Source organism: Cibotium barometz, chromosome 49, assembly GCF_041138505.1.
Source record: "Cibotium barometz isolate CiBa-2024 chromosome 49, ASM4113850v1, whole genome shotgun sequence".
NCBI lineage: Eukaryota > Viridiplantae > Streptophyta > Polypodiopsida > Cyatheales > Cibotiaceae > Cibotium > Cibotium barometz.
Window position 1 is genome coordinate 45,744,668 of NC_141094.1, and position 6,306 is coordinate 45,750,973.

Here is a 6,306-nt window from a genome sequence, read left to right on the forward strand (position 1 = left end):
GTGAAAAACTAGGTTTTTCACGTCAAACTTTTAAATTTATATCTTTTTGCAACAAAATGAGTTAAAGTGAGTTTGAATGATCAATTTTGTTCATGTGGACAAATCAATATCCTTAATTTATGAAAATATTTTGACGTGAATTTCTCAAGAAATTCACGGTGTGATTTTTTTAGGTTTTTTCTGTATGAAAACTCAAATTTTCACAACTGTGAAAATGAAAAACTGCATTTTTCACGTCGAAATATTTTTGGGAAAAGAAGATAAAAGTTTTAGACTAAGATTTTTCTATATTTTAGATGAGCAATCCCATGATTTTTGAGACTTCTGGTCGACATGTAATTCTCTGGTTTTTCATGTCCATGAAAATCTCGTCTGCATGAAAAACCAAGAAATTGCAGAGACTAATTTCACTTGTCCAAATATCAATTTTACATGCTCAAGAGGTGTAGTTTGTGCATTCCTAATATAGCCAAGACAATCAAACTCTTGGAATAACTCAAACAACACTACTTTTATTTTATTTTTCTTTTATGATTTTTGAAAAAAAAAGAACAAAATTACACACCCTAGTTTTTCACGTGGTGTGAAAAAATCAAAAAAATTACAATCAAGGTCATGGGTATGTCTTCCTCTAGGTTACCCAAGTACTCATACCACACGTCCATATAACAAAAAACCATGAGGGCCAATACATAGTGCATGTGGGAAAAGGGCTTTCTAGAGGCTAGGGTCACTGATGGGTGTAGTTATCCTTTTTTCCTCAAGAATGCACCAAGCTTCTGAGTTCTCCTCACTCAAAAAGAGCTAGTGTAACTCCTGTTATCATCTGGTAAGAAACATGCGCTTTTTTCGATAAGTGAGTCTACATAAGATGCATTCTACATAAGATATGTTACATCTCACATATTGAAATCAACCCATGTTTCCTCTTGTGTTTAGGAAAAACTTGGTGGTTTTGAATTCTTAGCCCTCTCTTGGGGCTTTGATGAGTTTCTATGTAAAAGATAATATCTCTATATGTATAAGTCTTTGTGAAGCCGCTTGTGTTTGCATAGAGTCATATTGTACCCCTCAATATGTATAAGTCTTTGTGAAGCCTCTTGTGTCTGACCATAGAGGCGTGTTACAATTGTATACTAAAACCCTCAATGTATCTATGGACTCATAGACTATAAGCCATCGCTTGGGGTGCTCACCCAGGATCATTAGCATGCCATCCCAATAGATTTCCCACTTACCTGCTTTCTTGGCCTCCATCACTTGGGCCATCCTTCTTTATGTTACCCCAACCCATTTGTTTGTTGTCAAGGTCCCTCTTCACAACCTCCACCCATTTGGAAGTTTTTGCCTTAACCTATGTTGGAGCTTTTGGTTCTCTGTATAGTGATGACATTCTTGGCCTCATCCAAATCAGCTTAACTTTGCATCTGCCACTTTCATTTTCAATGTTAAGGCTTGTCGTGTGTAGACAACTCCCCCTCCTCTGTGGTAACATATGATTTTAGCTTATTATTGTTTCCATAGATTCAACCATACATTTCTTCCTTACATTTCTAGTGTGATAACCAGAGCTGTATCGCTATTGCTTGAAATCCGATCTTCCATGCCCGGACCAAGCACATAGAGATACAATAACACTTTGTTCATGAGAGAAGATCTTGGTTGGTGACATCTTGCTTTTTTATTGTTCGACGAAGGACAATGTGGCGGACCTCTTCATGAAGTCTCTACCTCAGGCTATGCTGCAGCACTCCAGCTCACTGGGGTTGGTTCCACATCTAGGAGCTGAGAGGAGTTGTTAGCAGTGATCTCATGTCTGTACACTATGTCAGGGCCTCTGTTGTGGGTGTGCTCGCCCGTTTTAGTGTCTTCCCACTTTTCCTCACTCTTCGTATATTTTTCTTATTTTTCTGGAGGAGTGGATGGGCTGTCGGTTGTCCCTAAATGCTGGCCGACTATATTGGTGCTACCCGACCACTCCCTGAGTGCTGACCAGAGTGCTGACCAACCAATTTTATACTGGCCGACTGTCATTTTGCTGGTCATGGGTAGCTAGGACTGATGTCGCTGATTATGGGTTGGCCGACGAGCGGCAGAGCCAGGGGCCATATAAAATGGTCCCTTTCCCCCACACTCCATCTTGTATATTTTTTGTTTTATTAGTGTATATAGCAGAGCTACACAGCTTCTCTCTCTCTTTCATCTGTGTATTGCTCTCTACAGCAGTTGTCTTCATTTTCGCTATGCGTTCTGACATCATAATCAACAAATAGCTGTTCTCCTACACATATTTTCAAGTATTTCTATACATATATGTCCTTGGTCAAAGATGCTCATATTAGTCTTTGATTCTAGTAATGCAAGATAGTAGTTCCCTTCCTTACACAACCCTAGACTAACTCCTAATATAGTTGAAGCCCATACCATGTAAGTCAGAATATTAATCTCAAAAAATTATCTAACTTGGATAGGAAAATTTGGTGCTCGAGGAGGATCATCCCTCAACACGTATCTACTCAAGCACGTCTTCAAAAGAGGTTGGACCTCCCGAAAATTTGTGCCAAAATTTGTGCATTTAGTTAGTTTTGGAATACATAAATAAATCTTAAGCTGGGTCCTTGTTGCAACTCTCTTACACCTTAGGTGATTTATTCACCACATGAGATGCTAGGCTTTACACCTTTACGCTAGTAGTAGAGATCATATGCTTTTTGTAGGTGCCCTAAGTAGGTTTTAGCTTTATGTGGTGTGATCCACCTACCAGTGTATCCTAGAGTCGTAGCATAATGAATTGTTTCCACCTCTTTATCTTAGATATAGGTGGAACTCTCTTTAAATCAACATTTGTTCTCGCTAAATGCAATTGAAGCTTTTGTATTACCTCCATAGCCAACTTATCTGGTCAATAAATCCTTTTTTTGTCATAGACGTAGCATCCTTCCTAGCACCAAACCATGAAGAAAGGGAACTCTCTGCTTGCATAGTTTTCCAATGTTGCCACTTTAGCTAACCAAATACCAACTCGATACTTGTGCACCTCTAAGAAATCAGTGCATCTTGGTCGAAGTACAACCCACATGTTGTTTCATGTTAAGCTCACATGCCTATTTAACTTGTTAAAGCAACACTACAACAATAATCCATTTAAATCGAGTATGATCATTAACTTTGGCTTATCTACCAACTTTAGCTTGTCTACATAGTTGCTTTCTATTGTCTCAAATACCCTTCTTGTTGTTCCTTCCACAACCAACATCGAATTGTCATGAACACTACTTGTGCTTGTCTCCATTGTCAATCTCTTGCTTACTTTCTCTGTCACCATTAAATACAATAACACCTTATTATTATAGCTAGATGTAGGGTGAGGCATGCTAGAAAATCAATGATTTTGTTTCATCATGAAAACACTTTAATGTATGTTTCTAAGTCCGCAAGGATTGTTAAGGGGAAGGCTTAATTTAATATTTCTTCTCAATCCATGTAGCTGAGCACATGACTTCATGAAGATCTTTCCATGCGACCAAAATTTTGGACACCTAGTTGTGTGACCGAATCTCCAACGGACAAGGCTTTGAGATCTAGGATTGCTCAATGATTGAGAAGATTTAGCTTGGCTTTATAGCCAAATCTTCTTTGCACGAGGAAATGAGCACAATCCATTTGAGACCAAATCTACAAATCACAAGCCATTGAAAAGGCTTTGGCACAAGGGGGTGACCATAGAGCCTAAGCATAGAGATTTAGAAGATTTCATTGTGAAGATTTTACAATGCGACCAAATCTCCTATTTACAAAGAATTGGGCCCAATCCAAAGGTACATGGCTTAACCATAAGCAAGGAATTGAGAATATTTCAAACCTATGGTTCATAAGAAATTAAAACAAGGCCTTAACCATAGAGCTTTTTCATAGAGATTGAAAATATTTTGCTATGAGGCCAAATCTCCTAAGCATAATGCCTTGAGAACTAGCCATTTTGTTAAGGTCTTTCCCACAGAGCTTAAGCACAAAGACTACGAAGATTTAGGTGTGTGGCCGATTCTCATAAGAATGAGGCATGCGAACACAAGCCAAAGGCATATGGCTTGACCATTTACCTGAACACTCATCTCTCAAATGTTGATCTTCATTAGCTTGTTGACTCCTCAATAGCACCTTTGACATGGGCATAGGGAGTATACAATAGCTTCGTCATTCATGTAAACTTGCCTTGCTGAGTAAAGTGGTGCAATCATATGAGCCTATTATAGCTAACGGGGCTCTTGCTCTTCCTGCATGGCAGAGCAAGCAACCATGGAGGGGTTGAGATTGATTCCATTGAAAGGAATGGCACATGGGAGCTTGTGGACCCCGGCCTTTGCATAGGTAGGTCATTGGGATAAAGTGGGTCTTTAAGACCACACTTCATACCAATGGTTCTTTGGACAGACACAAATTCATGTTGTAAAGGGGTATTCTCAGATTGAGAGTATTGATTATGAAACTTTTGCCCCCTACAGCCAGATACACCACTATCTGGACAGTTCTAGCTCTATCCGCTCATCCTCACTGCCAGTTTATCAGATGGATGTCAAGTCTGAATTTCTTAATGGCTTATATGAGGAGGAGGTCTATGTTGAACAACCATTAGGTTTTTAGGTTCCTAGACATAAAGGTAAGGTGTAAAGATTGCACAAAGCCCTTGATGGTTTGAAATAGGCACCCAAGGCATGGTATGATAAGACTAATGCATTCTTTCTTTCCCTTGGCTTCCAGAGATGCTTTGTAGACAGCGATCTCTATGTCTTTGCTTAGGGTAGTTTGATCTGTTTGATCGTCTTATATGTTGATGATTTGTTGATCACATTGACTCTCATTTTACTAAGATTGAACAGCTTTGGTTAGATTTAGCTCTCACTTTTGAGATGATTGATTTAAAACTTTTTCCACTACTTTCTTGGTATGGAGGTCTAGCAGAATCTTGATGGAGTTTTCCTTGGCTAGTACAGATATCGACAGCAGCTCTTGGAGACATCTGGGATGACTGAGTGTCGTCCTCTATGCTATCTAATGGATCCTAGCTCCAAGCTTTCTCGAGAAGATTCTACTCCCATCTTTGAGGACAATATGTAGTACCAAAGGCTTGTGGGTTCTCTTCTTCACTTGACTTATATGTGGCCTGACATTTCTTATAGTGTCAGTGTTCTTAGTCAGTTCTTATCTTCCACTCCTTGACATTTTCATTGGTAGGCCGCTCTCAGAGTTTTTCGATACTTATCTCGTACATTGGACTATGGTCTCTCTTTTAGAGGAGGCACTGAGCTTGTTCGATACTCTCATGCTGATTGGGCAGGTGACCACGGCTCTCTTTTAGAGGCGGCACCGAGCTTGTTGGATACTCTGATGCTGGTTTGGCACGTGACTAGGGGTCCACTTCTAGAGTTACTGCTTCACTTTAAGTTTTGGCCTTATTTTGTAGCGATCCAAGAAGCAAGATACAGTCTCAATTTCTTCTATTGATGCTGAGTAATCTCGATTTTCTGTTGGACACCTTTGTTCGCATTCTTACAGATAGCGAGAGTGCGTTGGGCATTGACTTGAACTTCATTTTTGCATTACAAGACCAAACACACTGAAGTCCATTTTCACTTTGTTCATGCTAGTCTTGGTGATAGCATGATTTCTCTAGAGTATTGTCCCTCTCAAGATTACCTAGCTGACCTCTTCACTAAACCTCTTCCTTGAGGTTCTATTGATCAGCTCCTTACGCATATGGAACTCGATCCACCATGCTGGAGCTGAGAGGAGGTGTTGGATTGTGTTCATCTCCAGCATTTATCCCATTTAATGCACCATTTAGCATATTTATCCGATGTATTTTACTCAGTCGTGTGGGTATTTTCCCCACATTTTTAGGCACTTTTTCCCAATCATAGGTATTTTTCACCAATCGTGAGTTTCTTCTACTGGCCAACCTGGCTATTTGTGTTGTACATAAGAATAGGCTTTTGCCATATAAATCATTCATCATTTTGCTCAAGTGTTTGATTATTGTTGGCTGCTTGAAGTCGCTCCTTTGCTTCTGCTTGCAACCTTTAGCCATTCTACCAAGGCACCACTTCCTAAATGAAGTATTCAAGAAACTCACAGAACGACACATGGTCATGCACAAGAAGTCCACAATGTACTATCCACATGCAAATTGCTAGGCCAAGTCAACCACACTCTGATCAAGACAGTGAGAATGAGAATGGGACTGACTAGGATAGGAAAATGCACTCTATGTTATGGGAGTTTCGGATAGCCTACAAAAACATGACTAGC